General features: G+C 35.5%; 1 pseudogene; it reads right to left on the bottom strand.

Moving 5' to 3' along the window:
- Positions 1 to 1,089: 1,089 nt before the first annotated feature.
- On the bottom strand, positions 1,090 to 2,049 carry LOC119525698 (annotated as a pseudogene).
- Between the last annotated feature and the right edge of the window lie 12,908 nt (positions 2,050 to 14,957).

Here is a 14,957-nt window from a genome sequence, read left to right on the forward strand (position 1 = left end):
TTGCTCTATTTATAAAAAACTCCAATAATCCATACTGAAACCCATGTGGATTCAGGTGGGCCACACCTTAACTGAAGTATCATGTGGAAGAGACATTCTTTACAATTGGTTTTTACTGACCAGAATATGGAACAATACCAAAACATCACAATACTGGGGTACAAATTTCAATCTGCCACCTACAGTCAAAAAAGAGATATTTGCTTTTTGATGCTCACAATTACTTCTCACATGATGGGTACCTTTGAGGAAACAAAAAGACCACACCAGCTTTTAATTAATTGTTTAAAATTCCAACTGAGGAATTTCTACCCATTATTTCTTATCCCTGTGTTATTTGTAGAACTTATCAAAACACATGCATTACACTATATCTGTCATTTTGTACATAAGATATAAAATCCATACATTTGAATGACCCTAATAATAAAAGCCAAAAAGAATGTATTTCTTCTTGCAGAAATTCTTAGATTTTTTTAATAGAAGGTCTAGTGGTACAAGGAGAATCAAAATGCTGGATGTAAGGATGACAATATGTCATCACATTTTCTTGTGAGATAATGAATAATTTTTCCATCATTTTGAAAATAGATATGGGGTAGATCTCTGCCTCACTATGCTAGATTTTGAGTATAGAAATAAATGGTATTCAGCCCCTGTCTTTATTTTTCTTGTTATAAATCTGTAAACTTTCATTATAATGGGTTGCTAGGCATCCAGATTAAAATATACTGCAAATTCTAATAATTTGAATGCAATTATGCTTAGAGTAGATGATTGCAATAACACCTATATTCAGAAGGTTTTACTATGCACATACACTATTTTTTAATCCTAAATTGTCAGTTAAACTAAGTAGGATTAAAAATGAAGAAACAAAGTCCTTGAAAGGGAAATAAATGTCCTACCCACAGCTATGGTCTTGCAATGCCAAAAGACATGCCAAAGAATAGTGTTCAGATATGAAAGCTGATGAGAAATTAAAGGATGAGAGCTATAAAAAGTTCTGTGTCTGAAGGGGATATACTTTAATTTCTAAATATTTCTTTTTTTCTCTTTTCATATCCTCAAACCAAAAATAAAGCCCAGTTATTGAGATGGGCATGTTCTCCTGAGTATCCTCCATAAGGCCTTTTTGATGTCCCTGTTCCTCAGACTGTAGATGAAAGGATTCAGCATGGGGGTGACCAGTGTATAAAACAAGGAGGCTACAACACCCTTCCCAGAAGAAGGTGAGTAAGCTCAACTCAGGTACACTCCCAGCCCTGTCCCGTAAAATAAGCAAACAACTGACAAGTGAGAGCCACAGGTGGAAAAGGCTTCATACTTCCCACCTGAAGATGGGGCTCTTAGAATGGAGGAAACTATTTGAGTATAAGACAAAATGATCAGTAAGACTGGAATTCCACCAGTGATGACACCAGTAAAATATATTAATATGTTGCTGGAAGAGGGGACAGAACATGCAAGTCTGAGGAGTGTAGGAGGGGCACAGAAGAAATGCAGGATCTCCACATCTGAACAGAATATTAGTTGCAAAACCATTAAGCAGTGCAACTGGGACTCCAAAAGGCTGATGACAAAAGAAAGCAGAACCAGGAGGCCACATGACCAGGGTTTCATGATAAATGGATAATGGAGGGGGTGACAGATTGCCACAAACCTGTCATAGGCCATCACAGTCAAAAGCATACAGTCCATACATCCAAAAAGAGTAAAAAGGGACAACTGAATGAGGCATTCTTTGTTGGAGATGACTCTGCAGTGAGTGTGGATATCCATAAACATCCTTGGTATTGTGGTAGAGGTGAAATCAATGTCAGCCAAGGACAAGTTGAAGAGGAAGAAGTACATGGGGGTGTGGAGGTGGGAATCAGAGCTGATAGTCAGCATGATGAGTAGGTTTCCCAGCACAGTGACCAGGTACATGGACAAAAACAGCCCAAAGAGGATGGGTTGTAGTTCTGGGTCTGCCGAGAGCTCTAAGAGGAGGAATTCTGAGACCCTGGTTAGATTCTGTTGTTTGATGAAGCAGAGACATATTTGGAAAAGAAAAGAAGGTTGTTAAAAGGAAATACTGTACAGATACCCATCAGTATGCATTTATTTCAGATTCAGTTAATTCATATCTAAAGAATTCACACTCAAGAAACATACACCCTGGTGACTTAGCAATAGTTTTCAGTTGTTACAAACCAATTCTTCTTAGAACTTTTTATTGGTTTATTTTCTTTTCACCTGTTACTCTATACACCCACTATAGGGAAACTGGGAGAAATGACATAGGCTTGAAAAAAATCCATGAATATGATTAAGTATCTGTTTCCTCCATTGAAGAAATATAAGGAATAATTAATATTCTTCTCCTTTTAAGAATCAATGTTATATTTAAAGGACATTAGGAAACAGTCCAGTCAAATGTATTTTATTGAAATGAACTGAAATACATCCTACTGATTTTGTACAATATGTGAATACCTTATATGAGCTGTGTAACAAAGAGTCATATTCTATTATTTGGATGTTTTAATTCTAACAGGCAAGAATCAGCATCAGAATTGTTTTTGGCCCCACATACAGAGAAGTGAGGAGGTACCCTGATGCTCTCTCCTTTGGCTTCAGTCAGAGATTTATACCTGGCAAGAAAAAGTCATAGCATGAGGATTCTGAACTCAGTTTCACCTTTAACCACAAAAGAAACACAAATCCTGTCACTTTTCTTGCTTGCTTATGTTATTTTCAGACCAGCTTTGGAGGCCTTCCTAGCTTTCTCTTCTCAAACAGCCACCTTATGTAGGTAATAGCCTGTCCATATACACTTGACACTTGTGTGTGTGCCTGTGTATGCACACCATTAGTCTTGATATTTGGGACAAATATTGTGTGGCAGAGCATGCTAGGACTTCAAACTCATCAGAAACACCTAGAATCACAAATCTTGATTCTATTCTAAAAGCAAGTGTATTTAATCATTTGAGGATCATATATACAATTATTGACTGTACATAAGATGATTGCTGAAAGAAAATTAAGTAAAATAATATACAGAGAATACTCAGTGCAGTGGGTCTCTTTCATGGTTGATTTTTGTAAATATCCATGTTCCTGTTAAAATATACAAAAGACCAAGCTATAACCTAGGAACAATAAAATCAGAAGCTCTTCACAGGAGGCCATTTGTGATTCTAAGTTCAACTAGAGTTAAGAACAATTTCCCTAGAAATTGCCAGGAACTTATTAAATGCTCCATTAATTTAGCCTATTATTATTCTCATTGATACTCAAGTACCATGTAAAAATTCAAGTGTTTAAATATATATGCTTCATACATTATAGAGATTTCAACAGTTGCCAATGACATTTGACTTTCTGCCTATCTTTGCATTACCCCTTTTATTTGTGTCTGTACTTCTAAATCAATCACTGTCAGTAATGTGGTTTGTGAATTTATCTGATAATATTCTATATTGTTAGTATTTATTTAAGCATTCATAAAGAGTTCTCTTACAAATTTTCCTAAATAATATTTTACTATGTACATCAACCCTGAATCATTCTAATTTACTACAACATTGTGTTTTATGTTTTGCTGTGAGGTAAATGCCTCTAATAAATATATAGTTTAACTGATGCATGGTATTTCCTGGGGGGTGATCATCAGTTTGTCAATTTTTTATTTCAACAGTTCTTTCAAAATTCTTCTTCCCCTATCCATTCACAAACCTGAAATCATTTAACATAAATGCATGAAGGATGCTTGTATGAGTACTTTTCTCTGCATGGTTAATTTAACTAGTAATTGCCTATATTTGTTTAATAATGGAAAAATCAAACACAATTAACTACTTGCTCTTATTAAGCTCAAGAATCAGAAATACAGTGATGGCATTTTAGTAATAATCATTTTATGATTGCTCCACATGGAATCTTGATCTTGCATGTGAACTGTCTGTAGTCTCAGATTCAAAACTGTGCTTTAAATTGAAGTACTACTCAAGGAAATCTCAGTGGTGCACTCTATTTATTGTATAAAAAGTGCCTTAAAAGAGTAGCTCATTTGACCTATTCAAAGATGTATTCACTCTGTCAGTGAGGTTGAAGTCTATATTATCTTCAGAAGTTGGAGCATGGAAAGACAGAAACCTAAAATGCATCTCAGACCACACAATAAGATGTACCTTCCCCTTGTCTTCCTCCATTTAGTCTAATTGCTTTAATTTTTATGAAAACTCTGCCAAATTTTTAAAAATATAATATGATGGAGAGTCTATTAATGAAAAATAATATGCTCCATACAAAAGTCATGACACAGAACATTAAAGCACTATTTATTTTTTCTTGTCTCCGGTAATACTGCATCTCCCTGGAAGTGAGGAAAGCACAGACAGAAAGCTGAACATTGTGTGGGAGTCATAATAAATGCCCTTTGTCCCCATGAACTAAAGAAGTGTCCAATATTTAAGTTTTTTTTAAATTTGGTTGCCTATTACACCATGCACTATATATGCTCTGCAGAAACAGATGAATGGTACTTAGTAATTTTCTTCCAACCAGTTCTACTAGAGAGAACACAAATATGAAATTGCAGGTTGGATTACCATGTGAGAAGACTGTCCAGGTGCCATGTCTGGAGTATCACTACACAGGTTCAACCCTAGCTTCACCCATTTCTACACTAGAAGTTGTTAAAATTTTAATAAAAATATAACATTTTAATTAAAAATTTAATAAAAATTCTAATAATTTTTTTAAAATTTAAAAATTCTCATTTCTTCATCATTTTTTCAATACTATTTGCACATCTATTTTGGGGATGATTATTCCAATGAAATGAGAGATGGAGTTTAGAAAACTGATCTCAGAACCCGGCACTGGGAAGCCCTTAGTAATGTATGATGCTAATGTGTTTTCTGTCATTCTCATCATCATCATATCCTAATTGAAAATTTTGGAGTCCTTAGGAAAATGTTTATTGTTACCCACTTCTGTTCTTTTGGAGGATAATTCAATGGATAGTGGAAACCAGTGGTGGAGAAGGACTAGAAATGACAGTAATGAAATCTGAATAGAGCCAAGAATTAAATCCCTTAAGTCTCCAAACTGTAAATTTGCATTTCAGAATATATCCATTGGGCTATCTCTTTTGCTTTGTTCTAATGATAAGGAAACAATGCTCCCAGTACCCTAATACATCTAATATTTCCTATGGAAATCACTTGGCTGAGCTCTTTCACCTGTGGCATTACCAAGGACTGTGGATCCATTGATGCTTCGTGGCCAGGTGAGTGATGAAGGCTGTGACTTTGTATCCTTGCCTGAAAGGAAGACATGGACAGACATGGACCTTATTATGCAGACATTGGTGGTCAGATGAGAGTCTGCTTGCTTCATGCTCCAGTTTGAAGACCTGTAGGTCACAGCTGGATATTTCTGTTGTATGATCTTGAGAGTTTGATTGTCCCAGGTCCTCATTAGACAAATTGGTCTATGTAATCTCAATCTCTGAGGACTTGTTAATGTGAATGTAGTAAAAGGAAGAGAAAGTGAATTTCCTTCATAGGGTTTGGACCCCTCATCAATTATATTGAAGCTCTGCTGTCCCCCTCAATTCTAACTTCCAATTTACCAGGACTTTAACAAAAAATTCAAACTCATTTTATGAATATAAAAAAAAATCAATGCATCAATTTTAAAATTAATTTTATTATGAAATTAACTAACATGTAAATACTGTGCACACCAAGGAACACTTCTACTTACCTACATTTTTCAACCTCTGTTAATCTCTAATTTACTTGCAATATATAGATATTTCATAAAGTGAAACCATGCAGTAATTGTCCTGATATCCATTGCTTATTTCTCTGTGTATAATATGCTTTTTCATTTGTTTTTATAAGAGCTCTTATAGTATTAAAGAACAGTCATGCAAACACACACACACACACACACACATTGAATTTCCTTATAACCCTCTACAAACAGAGATTTCCCTTTAAATAATATTTTACATTTTAACACCTTTGTAAAGTTAATAAAATGATATTATAATTAGCATACTATTAACTATAGCCTATAGTTTACCTCAGGGTTCACTATTTTAGTTAGTTGAATATTCTATGGTTTTTAAGAAATTTTTATATTTATTTGAACATTTACAGAACCTAGAATGTCCATCTTAAAACACTATCAGATATACAATTAATTGTTTTAATTACATTCACAGTGTAACCAATGCTACCTATCAACATCATCCATTACAAAAATTATTCCATCACTCCAAGGAGAAATTCTCTACAAAATAACTATCAACCCCTAATTCCCCAATCCCATCCCTGGCCCTGATACCCAATATTCTAGTTTCTGAATATGAATTTATTTATTCTGATTATATCATATGTCTCCATTTGTGCATGACCTATTTCAGAAAACAGGATATCTTCAAGATTCATCCATGTTAAAGCAATATACTACTAAAGCAATACACTACTACCCCTAAAGCAATACCCATGTTAAAGAAATATGCTACTTTGCTTTTCAACTGAATGATATTCCATTTTATGTAGATGTCTTTGAGGGAGTTCAAGACTTCAGTGCAGAGAGGAAATACAGATATTGTGGAAATAGGAAGAGAACTAGAATTAGAACCAGAGCCTGAAGATGTGGCTGAATTGTTGCAATCTCATGATAAGGCATTAATTGATGAAGAATTACTAAGTCATTTCTTGAGATGGAATCTACTGTTGAAGGTTCTCAGAATATTGTTTAAATGACAACAAGGGAATTAGAATATTGAATCAACTTAGTAGATAAACAGTTGCAGGATTGAGAGGATTGACTCCAATTTTGAAAGTTCTACTGTGGTCAAAATGCTATTGAGAAGCATCACATACCACAGAGAAATCTTGTGTGAAAAGAAAAGTCAGTTTATGTGACAAATTTCATTGTCTTATTTTAATAAATTTCCACAGTCACCTCGACCTTCAGAAACCACAATCCTCATCAGTCAGTGGCCATCAACATCAAGGCAAGGTCCTCCACCAGCAAAAACTTTATGACTTGCTGAAGCCTCAGATAATAGCATATTTTAGCAGTAAAGTATTTCAAATTAAAGGAGCCACTTTGTTTTTTAGACATAATACTATTGCACACTCAATAGACTACAGTATAGTGCAAACACAAAATATATTTTAAGAGAGGGTTTATGGTATGCCTGAAGCAGGACATTAGATGGCCTATGGGCCCAAAAATATCTCTCCCAGAATCTAAGGAGCTCAGAGTTTTTTTGGATTCATGCTAGGGAAGATGGAGTTATTATTACAGCACCAAGTGTAAACAGGTTTGGGTCTAGGCTAGAATAACCATTACCATAGTAGGTATAAACAGAGCCAAGACTAGGCTAGAAAAACTATTACAATAGTAAGTATATACAAGGCTGAGGCTAGGCTAGAATAATATTGCAATTGTAGGTCTAAAGAAGGCCAGGCTAGTTGTATTTCAGTAATTTCAATTATCAACCTCTGACTATTTTACAATATAGACAGAAAAAATCTGATATAATCATTTAATTATCAATTTCTCATTACAATTCCTCCCTGATGTTCATTCCTCAATCTTGAAGTATATCTGAGTGATGACCTAAATTCCTCATGCTGAAAGTGATGAACAACAATAAAGGAAAAAACTTGTCATTCTTGGAGGGACTGGTAACTCTGAATTTCAGGGCTTAACTAGTATAGAAACAATCCAGAGGCTTTCAGTCTCAAAAATAAACTTAGTAAGTAAATTAAAATTATAAGTTTAAATATAAGGAGTAGACAGAGGTGATTTATAACTATGGTACTTTGGGAAATAACTTTTTATAGATTTTAGATAAAACCTGCAGTCTCTATTAGGATTTTCAGGAGCAGTTTGGAAACATATGGGTAATACCAGCATGAGTAGCCTCCAGGATGGTTTTCCAACCCTCTTTGAATTCTCTTAGCCACTGAAATTTTATTTATTTAACCCCTTTAGATCATGAATCCATTGTGAACCCCATGGTGTCAGGCAGGTTAACACTGGAAGTCATGGCCCATGGGTTCAGGGAAATTTACTCCTAAAAGTGACTTATTGGCAGAGTTTAGCTTAGAGAGAGAGACCACATTTGAGCAACATGAAGAATTTCTGGGGGTTTCTTAGGCATCTGTCATTATAGAAATAAGTATCCCTTTTACTAGTCAGGGCTCATAAATTTATGATAAATTAGGAGCCTCTATTGCTTGAGAGAATAGTAGGAATTCCCCAGGTAGGAATTTTAATTGTTCCCTGCTTTTTCTCTGCAGTTCCTCAAGGGACTTTGCAAATGCATTACATTTTATGCCCTTAACACTCTGAAATGCATCACAGTATTATGTCAACTTGAACAGAATACTAATATCTCATTCCCTATTCTAGTTCCATATCAATGCTGAATGACATTGACATGGGTAAATCAGATAGTGTACCACAGAAAATTTAAATTTTGGATGAAAGATCTCTCCTCCTTTTGTCTCACACAGACATTAAAGTTGTAAAACACAGACAGTATCATCTTTTATCCTGTTTCCTGATTTACCTTAGCCCTAAGCAGATCAACTTCATTCAAATACTTAATTGATGTCTAATATTTTTCAGCTTCATTAACAGTTGCTGTATGAGGTATGTTGTACTTCCAGAGATGGAAAACTCTGATTCTGAATATGAGGTGTTACAGAGATACCCAAAGATGCAGGGAGTTACCAGGTTATACACAAAGAGTAAAGAATCTCAGAATTTAGAAATAAGAGTTAAAGAACAGGAGTAAATATTACTACTGTAAGACCTTACAATCTAGGCCTTAGTTTTCTTAAAATAATTTTCTAAATGAAGTTATTTTCAAATATAAAAAAAAAACATTTGATAATTGACTTATATTGAAGTCATCAACCACAAACCATAGCAGAAGTTTCATTCTGTCTCATTTTTATGCATTTACAGGGTTATATTTATTAACAGGTCAAAACTAATTTACATACTTGGCTTTTTCTCTTTTAAAGTTTCTTTGTGTTGAAGATGAAGTTCTAACTTGTAGCTGAACACATGTAATTTTATAGAAGCATTAGAGAAAGGTAGTGTAACTGATAAGGAGTTTGGTTGTTTCCATTACATGTAATATTCTTGTTAGAATAACTAAAATCATGACTAACAACATCATACTGGTGACTAACATCATTCAGATCAGTATGAGGACATAACATGGGCAGAGAGAACATTGTCGACTTCAGGAATTTTAAACTCTTTCTATATATCTGAAAAACTTTTCTCCATAAATATAACAGAAGGGTAGAAAATCCCTTTTAATTTTGGTAACACTTCCCAAATACTTATCTTGTAGTATATTAAACTAACAGTTTTAACACATTTTCAACAGCTTGAAATAAAAGATAGCCTTTAGAGTTTGATTTTGGGAGGCAAAATGCAGAAGGTGTTATTTTGAACATTATGTTAACCAAGAAAATGTGTCACTGGGAAACAAAATGACAATAAAAAGTAAAATTGGAGTTAATTCAACTGTAAGAAAAGTTATTTCCTTTAAAAGTGAGATGACACCTTCTAAAATAAATCATTATAAGTCAACATAAATATCAACAAGGCTATTATTCTGAATGACATAGAATCCTTGCCTTCTGTACATGCTACTCAGATAGTTAAGAAAATCTTTTATATTGTTTAATTAAGAGCAGAACAACAATGTGCAGTATTTTAACAGAGAGAAAACTAACTCCAGTTTTGTATGAATACACAGTTTGACACTGAAAATGAAATGAACAATAACTACACTAATCACATAAATTTGTTTGAGCTTCTGCTTTATCTGTGGAACTATGAAGAAGAGATTGGGGCCAAGTAAGCTAAGTCAACTTACCAATGATCTTTTCTCAGTGGTGATGGAGGCCTCTCCCCCTGTGAAGAGGAAAATTGTAGTAAGAAATTCAAAGTCAGTGATAAAGATTCTGCTGAGAGTGGTCCAGATCTTGCCCAAACACACTGTTCCTGTGGCTTTCTAATTAACCCACTGTTGCCTGCTCAAGGATACTCTACTCTGGTTAATGCATACAGTCCCTCAGGCCCCCTTTTACTCATTCCCTTCTTTCCCCTAAACAGCTGTATAAACCACTTCCTCAGCCCAGTCTTTTGAGAAAGCCCCCTTTGCTGCTGATCAACATGCATGTTTGTTCTTGCTCAATAAAACATTATTTTAGTACCCAAGTCCTCTGGAATTTTTCCCTTTTAGAATATGGAACTTTAGTTCCTAATTCTTCAGCTTCTTCAAGTTTAACATTTCTTGTGTCAGAAGTAGGATGCAATTGAGGGCTTCCTCATCTGCTTTCCATTACTTTGGAGATTAACATAGTATCTTCAGGAGCCCACTGAGCTCCACCCTCTTTGGGATTGTTTGTGGGGTAAGTCAGAAGCTCCAACTCAGATCTTCAAAATCCCTTCTGTTTTGATTGAGTAAGCAGCCTGGTAAGGCCTTTGTGAATTCATTACATAACCACCATGTAAAATCTCTCTCTTTTGTTGATGTGGTCTTTCTTATTACTTGTGGGGAAATAGGTAATAAACAGTCAACTGAGGATCACTTAGGTGAACCCCTTGTCCAAATGGCTGCTTATTATATACATAAGAATTGTAGCATCAATAGTTGCACCTATCCTAATGGGTTCATCTAACCTCTTATAAATGTAACTTTACATAGCCAAAATGGAGCTGTTATGATCAGGTTAGACTTAATTATCTCTGTGAAAAACTCAACCACCCTAAATTTAAATTAAATTTGCTAAATGGTATGCTTTAACAAATGACTCTTAGAGAAATATGAAATGGAATAGTGCTCTTATAATTCTCAACTAGAATCTGTTAAGAAAATAATGAAGACCTTAAAAACACAAACCCATGATCTAGTTCAACAAAGTGAAAATATTAATATCTGTGTTTCTGCCAACAAATCCACTTTCTTCTGATGCACTGACTGCTTATTCTTTCATCTGTGGCACTTCTGAAACCTGTTTCTCTTCCCCTCCCTATATCTGAACTCCTGCACTGTTCCCACCAGACCCTTTAAATACTAGCCCATCTATTCCAACCCAAAGGTTCCTCTTCTAAATCAAATCTAGGAGGTTGATGTCATCAACAAGGTGACATAAACAGCTACTGAAAACCACTCTCCAGGATTCAAGAATAGAAGGACAATTCTGAACTGTTCAGAACTCGGGAAGATATAGATGGGAGAAGGACTTTAAAAATACTGAATTTAAGAAGAAGAAAAAAATCAGGCAGGAAACCTCCATCCCAGACCAGCTTGTCCTCTTACCTCCCCCTCACTTGGTCTCAAAAAGAGCAGAAAAGACAAAGAAATAGCACATTCCCATTCCACCAGGGACACTGAATATAAAATCTCTAGCATCAGTGAGACAGACCCTAACCATTTGGAGACCCAGGGAACAGGGGAGGACATTTCAAGGCCCAAGTCAATGAGGGACAAAGAGTATGAGAAAATGTGGCAGAGACTGTGCTTCCAGCCCTGGGTCTGAATGTTCTTCCACTACCCAAGAGGGAAACAGAAGCAGGTGGCTGTTTCCTTACCTGGCAGATGTCTTTAAAACTGGGACAGCTGGGGGACCACTCTGCCAAAAGTAACATGGGGGACACAGCCCACATTGAGCCAGATTTCACTGGCCAAGTGAGGGCACAGGAATCTCACACTTCCAGCCCCACCTGTTCAGACTAGCCTGTTCTTGAAGGCAAAAAAGATTCTGAGGATGATTAAGTCGCTGAACAGCACCATCTGTTGGACAGGCCAGAAAGTGCAAGGGAATTGAAGGGTTTTTAAAAGACCCTCTAGAACTTATTTTAGGACTACTGGAGCTGGTCTACACACCTGCAAGGAAACACAGACCTCTCTTGGTTGGAAAACATGGATAGCCCAACAGTTAAAGAAGGGCCCTAAAAGAAACTGGGGTATTGATGGTCAGGAAAAAATAGAGAACTGCTAGGAGCCAGCACATATGTTTTACCACACACAGAAAACTTGATGGGGTGCCCAGTGCCTACCCACCATCCCTGAGACAGGCTGCTGTGGAAGCCTGTTTTGGGGGGAGAAAGGGAGGTAAAGCCAGTCTGACAACTGGCCAGTGACAGAGCCAAAAAACAGATAGAGGTCCAAGCCAGCAACAAGAAAACCCTAGGCAAAAGGCAGAAAATGAAATCCAGAATAAACTAATCAACAAAAACCAATGCCCAGAAAGAAAAAAATCACCAGTCATACCAGAAAGCACAAGGATATTGCCTAGTCAAAGGAATAAGCCAACACCTCAACTGAGATGCAGGAATTGAAACAGCTAAAGATGTTCAAGCAAACCTTTTAATCAACTCAATGAGTTGAAGAAACATGTGGCAATAAAGATGAAGTCTATAAAGAAGACACAATGTGTCCATACAGAAAATTTAAAAAATGAAAAAAAAACCCAAATTACAAAACCTATAGTAATGAAAGTCCCAATAGAAGAGATGAAAAACACAAAGGAGACATACAACAGCAGATTTTAAGAGTCAGAAGAAAGGATTAGTGAATTAGAAGATACAGCATCTGATATTGTAGAAACAAAAAAACAGGGAAAAGAATGGAAAATATGAGAAGGGTCTCAGATTTAATGACATCATAAAGGACATGATTATATGTGTTATGGGTTTCCCAGAATGAGAAGAGAAGGGAAAGAGGGCAGTAAGAAAAATGGAGTAAATAATGAATGAAAATCTCCCAACTTTCATGAAAGACATAAAATTACAGATCCAAGAAGTGCAGCATACCACAAACAGAACAGATCCAAGTAGGCCTACTCCAAGGCACATACTAATCAGATTGCTAAATATCAAATACAAAGAATTAATTCTCAAAGCAGCATACAAAAAATGATACATCCCATATGAAGGAAGCATGATAACTCCAAGTGCAGAACTCTCAGCAGAAATAATGGAAGTGAGAAGGCAGTGGTATTATACAGTTAAGATATTAAACAGGAAAAATGCCAGCCAACAATTCTATGTGCAGCAAAACTGTCCTTCAATAATGAGAGAAATTTAAAAATATTTACAGGTAAACATACACTGAGAGATTTTGTGAACAGGAGACATACTCTACAAGAAATACTAAATGGAACACTACAGGCAGATAGAGAAAAATAAAACAGGAGTAACAGATTTGTAGAGAAGTGCAGAAATGAATATAAGCAGTAAGTGTAACTAAAAGCATAAAATGAAAGAAAATATGTGACATATAAATTCCAAAAAAAAAATGGTTGAAGAAATTACTGCCTTTAAAGTAATCACTTTAAATGTTAATGGATTAAACTCCCAAATCAAAAGACATATATTGTCAAAACTGATGAAAAAATAGAATCCATCTATATGTTGTCAAAAAGAGACTCACTGAAGACCCAAGGACAAAAACAGGTGGACAGTAAAAGGTTGGAAAAAGATGTTTCATGAAAACAACAACAAAAGAGTGGGGGTAGCTATACAAATATCAGACAAATTAGATTTAAATGTAAAACAATTAAAAGAGACAAAAAAATCACACTATGTATTAATGAAAGGGACAAACCATCAAGAAAACATAACAAAAATAAATATATATGCACTGAGCCACAGTGCCCCACAATACATGAGGCAAACACTGACAAATTGGAAGGGAGAAATAGACACTTCAATAATAGTTGGAGACTTCAATACACAATTCTTGTCAATTGATAGAACATCTAGACAGGACTTTAATAAGGAAACAGATTTTGAATAATATGATAAATTAACTAGGCTTATACATTTACCAAACACTTCACTCAACAACAGCAAGATATACATTTTTCTCGCATGCTCACGGATCATTCTCCATTATAGATCACAAGTTGGATCACAAAGCATGTCTCCATAAATTTTTAAAACTGGGACATTGTAACTTACCAAAAACTAGAATGAAAAATTATTGAGATTAAATATAGAATTACAAAAAAATTACATGAGAGAGAACATGTAAATATCAACATTCAAGATGAAAATGGATGGTATATAAGGAAAAACACAATCAGTGCAACCTAGGGTCTACAGTAAATGGTAGCATTGTAATAGTCTTCCATTTATTGTGACAAAGGTAATATAAAAAAGCTAAATGCCAGCAGAGGGGGGTATATGGGAGGGGTATAGGGTTCATATTGCTGTTGTTTCTCCTTTTTTATTTCATTTTATTATTTTAAATTCCCTATTCCAGTTTTAAATGTTTTCCTATGTATTGTGGTGATGAAAGCATAACTATTTGATTATACTGGGAGCTATTGATTGTTCAAGTGAGATTGATGGTATGGCATGTGTTCTGGTTTTCTAATGCTGCCATTATACAAAATACCAAAAATGGATCAGCTTTTATAAAGGGGGGTTATTTGGCTACAAATTTACAGTTCTTAAGCCATACAAGTGCCTGAAGTAAGGCATCAACAAGATGATACCTTCACTGAAGAAAGGCTGATGGCACCCAGAACACCTCTGTAAGCTGGGAAGGCACATGGCTGGTGTCTGTTGTTCCTTTGCTCCTGGTTTTGTTTCATAATGGCTTTCTCCAAAATGTCTCTGAGCTTTTGCCTTAGCTCCTCTCTCTTTTGTCTTCTATGCATCATTGCTACTGCCTCCCAGGACATTTCTCTCTAGTCATCTGGGGGTCCTTTCTTAGCTTCTCCAGGACAAACTCTATGCTTCATCTCTCAGCTTAGCATCTTCAGATGTCCTTCTATCCACGTCTCCAAGCATTAGCAAGCATCCCTCCAAAAGTGTCTACAAAATGTCCCTCTTAGCTGTTCTGAACTCCTTCTGTTTGGGAACTCTTTTATAGGACTCAAGTGATTAAATCA

The sequence above is a fragment of the Choloepus didactylus genome (assembly GCF_015220235.1).
Source record: "Choloepus didactylus isolate mChoDid1 chromosome 25 unlocalized genomic scaffold, mChoDid1.pri SUPER_25_unloc6, whole genome shotgun sequence".
In the NCBI taxonomy this organism is placed as follows: domain Eukaryota; kingdom Metazoa; phylum Chordata; class Mammalia; order Pilosa; family Megalonychidae; genus Choloepus; species Choloepus didactylus.